The sequence below is a fragment of the Haliaeetus albicilla genome, chromosome 1 (assembly GCF_947461875.1).
Source record: "Haliaeetus albicilla chromosome 1, bHalAlb1.1, whole genome shotgun sequence".
In the NCBI taxonomy this organism is placed as follows: Eukaryota; Metazoa; Chordata; class Aves; order Accipitriformes; family Accipitridae; genus Haliaeetus; species Haliaeetus albicilla.
This window is the reverse complement of record NC_091483.1, coordinates 16,925,264-16,939,454: the sequence shown is the minus strand read 5'-3', so window position 1 is coordinate 16,939,454 and position 14,191 is coordinate 16,925,264. Positions and strand designations below refer to the sequence as shown.

Genomic DNA, 14,191 nt, shown 5'->3' with positions numbered 1-14,191 from the left:
TTTGTGGGTTGAAACCATTCCAGCTTCGAGCTCAGCTTGTGGCTGGTTTCTCAGATAGAATGGCTTTTCTCAGAAAAAAGAAGATTCACAGAAATTTAAATATTTTGTGGAAATAGTGTAATTCCAGTAAATGTCTGACAGAAGGGGTATTTTTTGAAAGATGGCCTGATTTCCCAGCAAAAACCTGGACATAAAATATAAAACCTGCAGCCTTTTTTTTTTTTTTAATTGAAAGGTTATTGTCCTGTTTCTCCCCCCATGTTCTCTTAAAGCTGAAACTTCACACCTTTTTAAATATTTCCTCTTATTTTCTAGACTGCTGGTCATTCACACTGTTTTCCTCTGAACTGTTGCCATATCTTTCTTGCCTTCAACATCCAGGGATGGATTCAGTTTTAAAATTCGAGTTCATACCAATGACTAATAAAATGGAAAGATTACTTTTCTTACAAGTTGTATTTTTATTTGTGTTTTCAGGTATGACATCTATATTCTTTGTTTCAGCATAAATTGCATACTGATATTCAGTTCATGACCTTCAGTAATCTCTAAATTCTTTTCTGAAGAACCGTTAACTAGCTGTTCTGTTCCCTGTTCCAGGATCACCAGTCAGTTCTACCTGAATGCAGTATGTTGCTTGTTTTTTGCACTGAGTAGCATCCTGTGTTTTGTAGGTGGTTTCTAGAAATTGTCAAGATTGTTTTGAATTCTGAAGTTGTTCTTCAACATGCTTTCTCTTTCTCATAGTTGGTATTATTTGAACATTTTAAATGGATTTTTCTATCCTGTAATTCAGATCCTTCATGAAAATACTAAGTAGTAAACTGGACCTAGGACAGGCACCTGTGGAACCTCACTGAGTAACTTTTTCCATACTGACAGTGAACTACTGATAACCAATGTCTGTATAGGATTTCCTAAGCAATTTGCGCTCACTTAATAATAGTTGCAGGTGAACTATCCTTCCCTAATGTTTTACAAGAAAGTTATATGATGGTGAGAGAGAATTTACTAACTTACATAGAAGATTAGTTTGATGACATTTCCTCTTGATGTATGGGCTAGAATGTTTTCATGTTTTCTCTAAATGCTTGGGAATAATCTGTTTGTCTATTTATTTATTCCAGTATTATTCTAGGAATTGAAGTTAAGCTAAATCCAGTTTCCCAGTAGGTAAGACAGTACTTGCTTAAAGCCCAGCCAGTCACAACCAAGTCATTTTCATTTTGAGTGAAAAATGCTTAATTAGGTTACCTGTATGATACTCAGTAGAATAAAATGATTGAAGTTGCTGGATTTTTTGCAACCTTTTCACTTGGTCCTTCAGTTAATAAAAAAATTTAAAAAAATAAATTCTAAGGTGGTGCATAAAAGGAAACATCCTGTCCTGGTTTCAGCTGGGATAGAGTTGTCTTCCTAGTAGCTGGTACAGTGCTATGTTTTGAGTTCAGTATGCGAAGAATGTTGATAAAGCTGATGTTTTCAGTTGTTGCTAAGTAGTGTTTAGACTATAGTCAAGGATTTTTCAGCTTCTCATGCCCAGCCAGTGAGAAAGCTGGAGGGGCACAAGAAGTTGGTACAGGACAGAGCCAAGGCAGCTGACCCAAACTGGTCAACAGGGTATTCCATACCATGGGATTTCACATCTAGTATAGGAACTGGGGGGAGTGGGGGCGGGGAATCGCCGCTCGGAGACTGGCTGGGTGTTGGTCGGCGGGTGGTGAGCAATTGCCCTGCACATCATTTGTACATTCCAATCCTTTTATTATTGCTGTTGTCATTTTATTAGTGTTATCATTATCATTATTAGTTTCTTCTTTTCTGTTCTATTAAACCGTTCTTATCTCAACCCACGAGTTTTACTTCTTTTTCCTGATTTTCTCCCCCATCCCGCTGGTGGAGGGGGGGGAGTGAGTGAGCGGCTGCGTGGTGCTTAGTTGCTGGCTGGGGTTAAACCATGACACATCCCTATCCATTTGTAGCTTCAAAGGCTCATACTAGGTGTAACTCACTACTGTTATCCAACCGCTGCCTAAAAAAACCCTTAATGTTTCCTACTTTTATGACGTGTTAAGCAAAAGTTGTTGAATACTTAAATATTTTGAAGCCCATTACAAAAGCACGTAAGTAAAGTTATGAAATATGCTCTGAGATGCTCAGAGGAGGGGAAATGTCATTTTCCTGCTGTAAAATATTAGAAATGTCCAGAAGAGAGGCTTCTTACTAAGATTGGTAAGGAGGGATAAAGCAAGGTACGTTTTCACTGCCCAGGGTAAAGCTCCGCTTAATCTGTAGGGTCTGTCTTGCAAATATTTTCTTTCCATAGAGAGGTGAGAAAATGAAGAAGCTGCAAGAGTAAGCATAGGATTTGTTTTGAGGGACCACTGAGAAAAAGACAGCAGATGTATTCCATGCACTTTTTATTTTCAGTGGGTGAAAAATTAAATCACAAGTTCGGATTGCAGAAAAAGTGTAAGAGCAGATGTTGAGTCGGCATTGTATAAAATTGCATGACTATTAGTGGTGGTATAAGTAAAATTCTAAACATTCTGGCTTTTATATTAGAACAGATAGATATAGCTTGTAAATTAAATGGAGGGTTTTGTTCAGTTATTTAGAATGCTGTAATCTAATTTGTTTGTGGACTGAATGAGTCAGATGTCCACTTCCTATAGGGATATATACAGGAATAGATATAGACATGTATGTATGCATTAATATATACATATAGGAATATGTATGTGTACCTATATAAATACAGGGATGTGTGTGTAGGTATGTGAATGATGCCTAACATTTACATGATACTTTCATCTGATTTAAATCATCATATCTATAGTAACTGCATTGATTAATAGTGCAGCCAGGAAGATAGGAGAATTTACAAGAATGAGAAGTTAGTCTTACAGACGTTCATGTGTGCGTCCTTTTAGATGTAAATATCTTGTACTAGTTCTCTCACCCAATAGTGTATTTTTTATTACTTGTGAACGGAAGCTGTCTATATATGCTTAGGACTGATTGCTTGGGAGTTTAAAGTTAAACATGTACTAGTAAAGATTGTTGTTTGCCTTGGAAGCAAATCAATAAATTTGCTGGGTAATTTTTGTGTAATCAAATTTAAAGTTCTTTGACTTTCAGCCTGGTCCCTGTCCTAAAGGCTGGATATAATCTGATGTTCATTAATCTTCAAAGCTAAATATTTGAGGCGTCAGCAGAGTAGACTTCAGTCATGATATTTGGATGCAGGCGATTAGTGGCTGTCAGTACATAAGGGAAAGAAAACAATAATTGAGTAGCCTGCTACAGATACAAATGGAACATTCTGCTTGGAGCAAACATGATTTTAGTGGCAGTTCTTTGCAGAATGAGATTTTAACCTCTTCTTTAAAAAAGCTCTGTTTGTAAAATAAGGTCTCTGTTTACAAGTTACCCAAATGAAATGCTACTCATTGATTATTGTAGGAGCGTTCACGTTATGATCACATTCAGTTAGCTGTACTCACCCCGTAGCTTGTCCTTCCTCAGGGGGCTGGTAAGAAATTGTTTTATTAGTATGGTTACTAGTCATTTTCTAGCTATTAAACATGCCAAAGTCACTTTATACACATTGAAAAAAGCAATGTCATATTTTAATTTTTTTTTTCCTCACATTAAATCCAGCATTACTTGTCATCCAAGTAAGCACAGGCTTTGGGTCAGAATCTCACTTTAAAAATATTAATTTAAAAAATATTTTTATTCCTGTGCTTTGAATGTGTTTTTAGAAGCAATATCAGTCATTATAGATGTGTGCATTTTTCTGAATATCGGAGAATAAGGCTATTACAGTCTGCAATAGTTCTACTATATTAGTGTAAAATCTGCTAAAGTTAATTGTGAATTTCATGTTTATGCTGTTGTATCTTGCAGAAGAAACACAGTCTGAGTGTGCTGATAAACATCATGGCTAGTGCTAATTTGTATAGATTCTTACACTGCCAGCGCTCATCACTACAGTATTTGAGTGCTTTCTGTTTTGTATTAAATGGTTAATTTCTATCATGCATGAAATTACGTAGACCTTAAATACGTGCATCCCAAAGTTTTGGATAACTTGGTAACAAAAGCGGTCCAGGGGAAACAAGGAATTTGTACTTGTAGGAGCTATTTGCTTCAAATAGGTTATAACAAAATTAGATATATTTCTATATTATTCAAAAGCATAATAAGAACAAACATCTGAAAGTGTACTTGTTCTAAAAGCAGCCATCAAGGCCATTGCAAGTAATGCAGGTGTTTGTATAAATATGTGTGTATATAGATATGTACGTATGTACATGTATATATACGGACATATGTATGCATCTGTATGTACACACACATTCAAATACAGCCGGTGCTTTAAAGCCAGTGCTTCAGATAGCAATATTTCAATCTTCATGTCAAGCAATTCTGCATTTGTGAGAGAAGCTTAAAGATGACTAATTAACATATCTGATGGTGTTTTTCTAATACAGATGCATGACTCTTCTTTCCTTAAGGCAAACCCTTAAAAAAAGTTAGGTTAGTGGTATGTTGTCTGTGGGACAGTGGAGCAGGTAGAGTGACATCAAGAACTCTAGAGGAAGCAATGAAAGCATCATCACTAAAATATTATTCTAAATACCTATCCTCCCACCCTCAAATGATACAAGGATCCCAATGCTTACCTTTCAGATATTAGCAGCGAAGGTAGACATTCACAGGCCATGGTTGCTTTCCTGCCTGAGTAAATTAATCAGTGCACAGGGATGTCTATGAGCATTGGAGCACAGGCTAGTGCTAAAATGGTGTTAAAAGTCCTGCACACACTTTTAGCTTGTGCTAGCTTGGACTTTCCCATCCTGCAATTATTTATGGGCACAGTTTGGTACTTAGGAGTGTTGCAGGGACTTTTCCTAACAGGCAGTTTACAAGTAGCTGCACTGTTTTGAAGGGTAAGAGAGTTTACTAGGATAGATGTACCTTTCCATACCTGTTGGTTGGAGTGCTTGGAAACAGTTCTGGATACATTTAAATAACTAGTTTTGAGAAAGCATGCAAGTATCACAGTAGAGTCCAATGAATAAAATTTTCACAACAAATTCCAAATGTACATCAGTGCATGCGAGAAACTATATATCCCCTGGTATGAGGGCTGAAAGATGTGTGAAAATCTTGCTGTTAATCTCAATGCAGTGGTGACTTTGAATTAGTCATCAGATTTCTATTCTGCTAGCACATAAGGATCAACAAAAGTGGAGGTAATACCTTTTCTGAAATGCTTACAGACTGGAAAGACTAAAGGCAGGCAGAACTAGCAAGAGAAAGGGATAGAATGCAAAGCAAATAGCAATGTTAGATATCTCAGTGCCAATTCCTATAATATACAGCTAATCCATAAACCCAATTTTGTCTGTCTTTGTGTGTTTTTTAGATAGCAAGTCTTCAAGTATTCCTGATCAAGGTCTCCTTAGCTCTTTCTAAAATAAGCTTAGACATTTCAAAAAATCTGCCATATTCTGCACATTAATGAAGGGGGTTTAAGTGTTTAGTCTTAATCCAGTTCTACCTTGATTATAAGCAATGTTAAGCTTCTGTCGCTTTTCAGTCAGAGCAATGTTATGCCGGAGTTGACCACTTCTGATCCCTCCACACCCACCCCAAAAATATTAATAAATTGGACCTAATTTATGAAATAGAATGTGTTTTATCCATTATTACAGATAGAACTATTATACCTATTTCATATGTTAGAATTTGATATAGACTTTTCTGGTTGAAAGGCCTAGTGAACGCAAGGGTCTTGTAAATAAATTTAATTAATTTGTTGTGGGGAAAAAAAACCAAACCCACGGGGTTCTTACAGACTTTGACAATCTGGATTAAGACCAAGGAGTAGAATTATACCCATCATTTTATCATACTGTTGAAATCAAAGTTTTTAATCAAGGCATTATAGAAGTTGGTGGAAAGATTCCTATTGAGTTTGATGGGCATTAGACTCAGGCTTCTGAAGCTTAAGTATTAATTACTAGATATATTTGGTAAACAACAACTTAAAGACAGTTCATAACGTCATCTTTTTGGTTTGGAACCGAAAAAGTCTAAACTGATTATTTTCTTGTTCTTAGCGGGTCCTATTTAATCCATTGCTAAGAAATTGTTGATTTTTTGTTGTTGTTTTGAATTGTTTATGGCAAGTGTTTTTCAATTAAAAACTGTAATGTATAAATAATTGAGAGAAACTCAGCATACATTCATGAGTATCTATGCAGAGGAAATATGCACATTTAAGCAGAATTTCCCCAATTGGTTTGCCTTAAGGCAGAAATAATTTATATTCAGATAAAAAAAAAAGAATGTTAATATTGCAAAATGCAGTACTAAAAAGGTTTAAAAAGGCAAAAGTTAAAATTGCTTATGAAATTTCTTATGCCTTTGTGTGTGTGAAATTGCAACTTTGTTTTAATTACATAAACATGTAGTGTCTTTTGCTAGGAGATTCCTAATGATGGCCAGAATAAAATTCACCTGTGGGATGCATGGCCCACATGTACCTTCTACATTAATAGAACTTTATATTATCTGTGTTGCAATTCTGCCAAGCCCACTTAAATAGCAAATCCTCATTGTGCTGTATAATGTAGAAATTAAAAGTGCTGCTTTACAATCTGATTGAAAAATTAGAAGCAGCTGGTGAATAAAACAAACCAGTGGGACAACGTTTGTGAAGAGTGATAAATTTTCTTCCTTACTACCTATGCAGTGCAGAACTGTTACTGATAACAGTATTGCTGCATTTGAACTATCTATCCTGCCTATTTAATGTTGTGTTTCCACCATGAGGTGTATAGCCAGTATCTAGAGGTCTCCATACTGTTGGATTCACAAGTGCAGGTCTGACACTGGAAGAAGGCAACCTAAAATGGATCCCATCTCTTTCTTTGGGAGCAAAAGCAACTCAAATTACCAACTAACAGCTACCCAAGGCCTTTCTGTTTTCATCTATCCTTGTGTCTGTGTTAGAGATTCCTTTTTGTAAGCAACTTCTTTTGGTTTAAAATGATAGCCAGATAAGTTTGTGATTTTTGATAAAAGATTAGGCTTATAATTTCCTTTATTTTTATAATGGGGGTTTTCATAGTGTGGACCAAAAAGAGAAAAGGGATTTAAAGATATAAATGCCTATGTAATTTTTTTCATAGGAAGCCTGAGTGCTAGTCAAAATGTGGCAGTGGTCTAAAGGAGAGCTGCGGTTCTAGAGAGTTAGAGCCTATACATCCTTTGAGGCAGGAACCACCATTTTGTTCTGTGTTTATACAATACCATTTCCTGTATGCTTCTATAACACTTGTATTTGGTAAGGTTCGGTGTGTGCTGTGATAAATTGAAAGTTGCATGTGAACATGCTGCTGACTGGCCAGTGCTTAGTTGCTGGCTGGCCAAGCAGCATGCTGCCCCCTAAAATACATACAGGAGAGTTCTGCCTGTCTTTCTGTCTGCTTGGAATTTGGATCAATCTCTAGCCTCAAGCTACTAATTTTCAAAAAAGTGGTTGGAACTTATTCTTCTACGGGCTTTTTACTACTTCTTACCAAATTTGGTTGAAGTTTGCTTCAAATCTAGTTGGAGGACAGGATGATCACATAGACTTGTTTCCTTTGGAGACCAAAAATGTCTTTGTACTGTTCATTGTCTGAAGAGAAGACATAGCATGTTTCATTTGATTGTTTTTTAATTTTTCTTTGTATAACAGACCATATCCAGTAGTAACCAAATACCATTGATTTATCATGATATCCCCGCCTCGCCCCAGGTTGCATATCCCAGATTGCTAAGTTTTAAAATTTATTCCTAGTTGTGATTATTTATTCCAAACAACTATTTCAGAAAAAGGAGTGTAGGAATAATTCAGACCTGAAAACTTACTCACGTTTCTCCAAATCCTGTATCTTTGGCTACGTATACGTGTTGCTAAATTTTAAGTTCATGTAGAGACATATACTTAAAAAGTCTCCGCATCTGGGAACTTCAGAGACAGAAAGAAGCCCTTCCTTAATAGGACATGGAATTCTGCATATCCAGGTTGACCATTTAAAACACGCCCAGTCATTGATTTTCATCCTATCAACTGAAGTTAACTCTTTCTTGTTCTTCTGCACTTACACTGTTTCACAAAGCAGTGATACTGTTTTTTTCTGGTTGCTTAAGAATTGAATACATAAGTTAGGTGAGAAAAACTTGATCGTAGAGCATAATTTTAAAAGTTTAAGCAGCAAATTGCTAGGAGATAAAGTCTTCAGATATGATGCTTTTCTCTGTCACTCAGTGGCAGACAGAAGCAGCCATAAATCCAGATAGATTCTTGGGGAGGACAGATTTAAAAGGTTTATTAAATAATTGAGCTCATCCTCATGCAAGTGCAGAATGTAGTTCCCAGATGAATGACATCTTATTATTACAGGGTTGTTACTGGTATTGAACTAGCAGGTCCTGTATTGAATTGATGTTATAGAAATTAGGTATGTTTTCTGTTCAAATTAGTATACTCTTAAGAAAATCTGAAAGGAGCCTCTGGACATGCAACATGAAAGCAAAAAGGGCCTGTTGAGTTCATAAAAAATATTCTTCATATAATTATTTTTTACACTTATTTTTTAAAAGGTTTTGGTAGACAGTGAGGATCTTTTGAATAAGAGAACTTGGGGAGAATTCTGTAGGGTTCTTATTTTCACTTCTGAAAATAAACATTGTGAAAATTAAAAACTTTCTTCATGCTTTTCCTTCAGTTGATTTAAATCAAGGTTTATTATTAAGCACAGGGAAATAATAATATTTACACTGGGAAAAAGTAAGCAGGTTTGCCAAAAGCCTCCTTAATCCTTTCATCATCACTGTTACTTTCCTAGACTCATTCTTCAAATGGAGAATCTTTCAGTTCTGATATAACACCTGGGGACAGGTCTGTATTCTTTGTAATGAGAAGCTCTTCAAAATATTCACAGCAGTACATGAGTGCTAATTCTAAATTTTGTAATTTGTGTTTTCCTTAAAAGTTTTGACATACGCAAAAAATTAAAAAAAAAAAATCTTAAATTAATTTCTGTTCTTAGGTATTTAGTGATTGTAAAGTTAATTTTCAAACACATCATAAAATTACTAAAAATTATTGCTGGTTTTTACATGGAACGATGAAAGTTATATCAGAAATACTTCAGAAAAATATTTTATGTATACTTGAATATAATGTGTAGCACTCAAGTGAATTGTTTATATACCTATTTTTTGTAAGAATCATATTCTTAATGTTTTTGGTATCAAATGTTGCTCTGTTTGCTTTATGTGCATGTTCATAAGACTATGACATTTAATGAAGAGATCTTTTTAAAGTATTGATAGCCATGAGTAAATTATACTATGTTTGATCTGTGTTAAAGATTCAAAGTCCAAGGTCTTTGAATAGAACTTAGAATAAAAATGTAATTAGGTTACATCCCTAAAGTCTGATATATCTTTAAACAAGACTGCAAATGAAACTTTATTAAAACTTCAAATGAATTATTTCTTTGCTTTTTTAAATTCTTTTTCCCTCTCTTCTCTTTCATGTCTATTACTGACATTGCTGCTTGTATTTTACCTGTCTTTTCCAGGGTATTTTAATTATTTACTGCTTAATGAGTAGTACTGAGATGAAGCTTCATTCAAAGCTGCCCGCTCACTAACAGATTTTTTTTTTTTTTTTTTTTTGCTTCAAAGCTTTGCAAGGTTTTGGACTACTGCAGCTGAACCGGCAGTTGTCATCATAAACTTTCCTGGAGGCAGTGTTTCCTTTTAGTAATTGATAAAGGAGGTACTGTTTCCAGAGGTGCCTTCTCAGTGGGACTGAGAGCTGATGGGGTTGCATGTCCTCAGCCATTATCAATAATCCTTAGAAGTCATAGGTAAAACAAACATTATGAAGCTATTAATAAAAATATATCTTACTCTTCAGAGGATCATATGATAATTCAAGTTGGAAGGGACCTCAGCAGGTCATTAGTCCAACCTGCTACTCAAAGCATCCTTCTGAAGTAGATTATCTGCACAACAGAACAGCTCCAGTGTTGGAGCGTTGCATCTGATACTAAATTTATTATTGGAAGCTGTGAAAAGTAAGGGGAATGAGGTAGAATCTCTGAATAAAATGTAATCACTACAAAAAATCATTTAAACTGAGGCAAGCTTTTGACATGAGTTAGCAAAAAAAGTAATTTAGTGAAACTAATCTGCTTCAGTGTCACTTTCTGTATTTAACAGATAATGATCATATTACTCCTTGAGATTAAATAGTAATATAACTTGTTTTCATTTGGTTCTATTGAGTTAAAACCCTCAAGCCCTGAAAAACAGAACTGCAAAGCATGTGCCATTCTTCACTATTCATCACTGCATTTTCACCTCCCTCCCCTCTCTGCATTTGGATATCTGCCTATAAACACTGAAATATTTGTGAAACCTGAAGTGTAAGCATCCCACAGAGTGTGGGCCTGCTCTTATTCAGAGCCTGGAGCCTTACATTGTGAGCTTCCTGAATACATTTTGCATCTTAGGTAGCCTTTGCATATAGAAAGCACTTTGATGCTTTACAAACATGAAAGAAGAAGGTTTGCTTGTTATCGTGAAGCAAGAATTCCATTCTCTTTAAAATGGGTATGTTGTCAGTCAGCTAGCGTTCAACATTGTTTGCAACGTTCTCCTCTAGATTAAAATTGACATATATCAAAAAATGTTTGTTTATATATAATAAAACCAGAAGAAGGCATCTGACAAATGTTGCTTTCATAAAATATGTTAACCTAAAAAGATAAAGGGATTTTAATTGTAAACCAAAATTTTCTGTGTTGGTTCGTTTGAATATGAATGTAGGACAGACAAGTTAGTGGAGTTTCCATATGGGACCTGTTCAGTTGTCAGGTTTTTTGTGAAGTTGGACACTTTTCTTGAAAGAGTACTTTCTTTATTCTAGTTTGCACATGGACAAAATGCTGCTAAACCAGTTTGTGGAATTACAGTGTTGCAAAGCCTTCAGATTCTAGATTCCAGCTCAGACCTAAACTTCTGTGAAAATGCCTGAAATACAAACATTTTTTTCCACAGTTAAGTCTAAAGCAAAGGCAAAAATCGGTGATATAATGTAGTTCAGATAGCAAGACAGTAATTACAAGTACATTTCTAACTTTCAGAGTTAAGGGTTACATTTAGTATGAAATAACTCTTTGATTTACTATTGTCTTTCATATATGTCCATGTTATATTTTGTACCACTCTTTGTAAAGTATATGTGAGGTCTATGTGCATATAGTTTTGGGGGAAATCATGTAATTGACACCAGATTTTCTTTGTAGAGTTACTCTGAGTAGTTGCAATTGGTTTAGAGTAGCTGTATGTCTCTCAGAGAAAATCTGAGAGGTTTTATGTAGAGCCAGAAGCAATTTTGGAGTGCCTGGAGCTAACCCAGAATTTTGAGGGTACACTGCAGAAACTGGAAGGTAAGAGGAGGATATTTGTTCCAGTCTCCCCTACAACAGTGCCTGTTCCTCCTGTACCTACTCTCCACGCTTTCTTGTAAGAACAAGAGATTTTTCACAGCAGTTCCTCTTCTGGTAATGTGCTCTTCAGTTAATTACAGGGGTTTTTTCCTCTTACTGGCCCACAGTAAACTATCCCCAAAGCAGCTGTCTTTTCGGCTGCCTGTGGGAAACCCTTCCTTCTTTGCAGTTCAGTAGCGTTGGCAGCAGCAGGGGAAGGGATTAGAGAGCAGACAAGCAAGCAACCAGAGAAACTGATATTATCCCTAGCTTGTGAGTTGCCTCTTAAAGAACCCTTTAAGCAACATCTTTTTTAGAGCATTTTTAGTATCATAATGTGTTGATGATGCGATATAACGTACTGTGAACAGTCCTACTGTGGGTGCTACGATATGCACTGCCCTCTAGGTTTGTATAGGTATGTTTTGAGCATTTGAGCTTTAAGGCAAGGAATTTAGGTCTTCAGAGGACAAGACTAAGTATGATCTAATGCTCACTGGATTCCTATAGTTATGTTTGTTTTCTTTTTGGACAACAGATACTTGCTTAACTAATGTCAACAGAAATAATATATCATTCTCTAAACTGCAATACCAAGGATTAGCCTAGCAGTTCTTGACCCAGAGAAGGGAACACAAAATACCATCTTTTTGCACTGCAGTCTTCATCTACCAATGCCATATATCAGGTTGTGTGATGCTCAACTTTCCTTTTATCTCCTTTCTTCTCCTTTATGTCCTCAAGCCTTCTACTTCTCAAGAATTCTTTCAGTTGACCTTGAGCAGCTTAGGCTCTAGGGAGAGTACTACTGGTACGTTGTCAAATTGGGGAAATTGTCAGAATACCCCATGATGAGCCAGCATGTTCATTACAATATTCTTATGAACCGTCTATGTCATTTTGCTAAAGCTCCCTGTGGAATCTTCCTGAAAAATGTTATCAGCTCCTGTAGAGTTATGGAACTGCAAAATTTTATCTTAAATCTCTTTCACAATTTTTGTCTTGCTTTTGCAGATGGCACATGAAGTCAAGTTCTTGCATCTGAGATCAGTCCCAGTTCTGTACAATTAATTTTACCTCAGGAGTCCAGGGTGGTTCAACTATTTACTGCATGAGAGCCTTGTTTTATGATTCTTGTAAGCTTTTTGTTCCACCTCCCAACACATCTCTGTTAAAGACTTATAACAACCTTTGTAGATAGTGGCTCATATTGGAAACTGTGACAGACTCTTAACTATTTCAGCATGAATAGTACTACCATAATTATCGTAATTGAACACAGGAAACTAAAAATAATACAAGTAGTTCAAGCAGTTAAACTGAAATTTAAGACCATATCTTTTAAAATAGTGATAACATTTTGTCTTTTTTTGCTACCATTAACTGTTGCTTCAAGCAGATTTTACGTCCACATCGTACAGTGAAATAACCGATTACAAAAGATGTCCTAGTTCTAGATTTAAATATACTATAATATACATAAAGCTTTATTCTTCCTTTAGGTTGTTTTTTTAAGCTAAAGTGGAATATTTTCTAAAGTCCTCAACAACTGTTTACAATTTAGAATTAAATTTGCTTTCTGCTTATACTAATGCTGCTGAAGAAACATACTTAACAGACCTGTCACTTTTTTGTGCAATTGTTTCTGTGGCATTATTTTCATTGGTAAATGTACGAGCTGATAGAAAAGGAAATCATTAGGTGCTCTCAGTATTGCTGAGGCATGGAGCTAGAACAGGTCAGTCACTGCATTTTGCAGATTGTGACATTTTAAATTACCTGTACAGTACTGGAAGCAATCTCTGGACCTAATTAACATCTCACCTAATTAATGTCAGGACTGTATACAGAGAATTCTAGATAGTTTTTCACAGCCTTTATTTATTAAATACCACATTATTCAAATTTGCTATCTTTATTTTCAGTATTGAAAACTTCAGATTTGTGTGCTGTTTTCTTAAGTGGGAGTAACTTTTTTTTTTCCTCCTTCAAGTAATCAATGCACTGCTGAATGAGTTCATTTTAATGCACTCAATCATGCCTCTAATGTTTGTAGCTTACGGGCGCAAGCATCAGTAATGCAGGAATGTTATATGGCTTTAGTTTGGGCCATTTCATAAAATATTCATGGAATCAAAAATGTGCATCAAAATAGCGGCTGGGAGAATTACATTTATGTGCCTGCTTTTATGGCAGCTTCACATTTAAACCCATTTGTGTTAATATCTAGTCAATCTTTCTACTTAAAAAAAAAAAAGCAAAATAGTAGTCTCCATATATACCCCTTTTGGTTTGATATCTTTTGATATAACAAATGTATACTTTTGGAGTGGGTTTTAGGAAGGGGAATTATAAAAGAAGTTTCAGATAATGTAAAAACGTTTCTCTTCAGTATTTACAAAATTACATTGAGTTCTTTTGCTTGAATGAATAGATTTTTTTTTTGGACTTCTAAGCAACTCAGTGAAAACTGTAGCACAAATCTTTATGCATACATATGTAGCTGCTATGAAAATAAGAGCAATTTCTAAAATTTTATACTGTTAGTGGCAGAGTAATGTCTTGTATTCATATAATTGTTTAAAACTGATTCTTTACTCCCAAAATTATATTGTGACAAC

The 14,191-nt window shown here is 35.4% G+C and overlaps 1 protein-coding gene across 1 annotated transcript in view; it reads left to right on the top strand.

Moving 5' to 3' along the window:
* The window catches only part of TTC29 (tetratricopeptide repeat domain 29), a 278,739-nt gene that overhangs the window by 170,606 nt on the left and 93,942 nt on the right, over window positions 1-14,191 (top strand). The window lies entirely within an intron of this gene.